The sequence below is a fragment of the Helicoverpa armigera genome, chromosome 8, assembly GCF_030705265.1.
Source record: "Helicoverpa armigera isolate CAAS_96S chromosome 8, ASM3070526v1, whole genome shotgun sequence".
Taxonomy (NCBI): Eukaryota; Metazoa; Arthropoda; class Insecta; order Lepidoptera; family Noctuidae; genus Helicoverpa; species Helicoverpa armigera.
The window spans coordinates 8,143,477-8,144,780 of NC_087127.1; the positions used below are offsets into that span (position 1 = coordinate 8,143,477).

Below are 1,304 nucleotides of genomic sequence, written 5' to 3' on the forward strand. Positions count from 1 at the left end.
GTAATCACTGATGTAGTTTCGCGGTGGCCGGGACATCTATAGGCCTATTCCGACCTAAGCGGTATTCGCTACTACCTGCGACAGAGAAAACCCAGTGGGTATGCGATAATATTACTGTTGATGTTCGGGACGTATGCCGCTGCTGCCGCGCGGTATCTACCTCTACCCACAGCGGCAGCGAATATCGTTCAGGTTTGAATTGGCCTTAAATACCAAAACTGCAGTAGATACCAATGATTCGAAAATTGTGAATATGGAGGAGCCTATCTCCTAGGTGATAGGGGATACCCTCTGGAGGTAAGAAGTAGGCTAATATTGAACATAATAAAATATATAAATTAAAACAAAGATAGTAAACAAATATTTTAATATTAGTCCTCATATGATGTACCAAACATTATCATCATCCTCCTGCACCAATTCAATTTGAGGTGGGCTGGGCGCAGCATGTTTTTACACGTCTTTCCAATTTCTCGCACCACCTGAAACTAAATAAATATAATAAATGTATAATTTTAACCCCATACTTAAATCCATCAACTCATGGAGAACAAAAATACAATGAAGTCGACAGTAAAACAAGGAACACAGTTGAACGGCAATATCTTATATTATTATACACAGATATTATTCACATTTACCTGTAAACGGTTCCTATCGCATTAAAACTATTTGTAACTAGATCCAAGCTTTGTTTTTGGCTTCGTTCGTGGTCCCATCCGTTTTGTGTTTAATATTGTGTCTCTATGAGACGTCAGCAATTTCACTAGCTTGTCTTTTTCTTCTGCAAGAAAGGTTTATCCTCGTTTTCTCTTCTCTGCCAAAATAAACTTATCTATTCAACAATAATAAACCCAAAATTAACCTCACTCTATGTACACATACACATCAGTCAATTTGACAAACGCGCGAATGACATAGGTAAAAATTCACCTGTAAAAAACCTCTTTACTGTTTTATTGCATAAAACATAGCGTAATGTAGTTTAAGTTAAATTAAAATAACATCACAAGAAAAAAAACTCACAGGCTTTAGTAATATATACTCGATAGACGTTTATTTCTTAAGAAGTAGAGAAAAATAATTTTATCGATAAAATATCGACTTTGCATTATCGTTTGTAGAACTAGTAATCTGTCACTTACTTAAGGGATCCATGTACAAGTGTGGTGAAAATGAATTTAGGTAGATGTCAAATTGGGAGGGGTCCTTATTAAAAGTAGTTTTTAGATAGGGAAACGGTAAGAGGTTGTTGGTGAAAACGGGCATTATTTTTACAATTTTGAAAATAAAGTTATTTATCA

The 1,304-nt window shown here is 35.4% G+C and overlaps 1 long non-coding RNA gene across 1 annotated transcript; it reads right to left on the reverse strand.

Annotated features, from left to right (window-relative positions):
• Window positions 1–352: 352 nt before the first annotated feature.
• Window positions 353–928, reverse strand: LOC135117235 (uncharacterized). The gene is made up of 2 exons (XR_010276727.1): window positions 642–928; window positions 353–488 (listed from the first exon to the last, which is right to left on the reverse strand). It is a non-coding gene; the product is annotated as an uncharacterized LOC135117235 (long non-coding RNA).
• Between the last annotated feature and the right edge of the window lie 376 nt (window positions 929–1,304).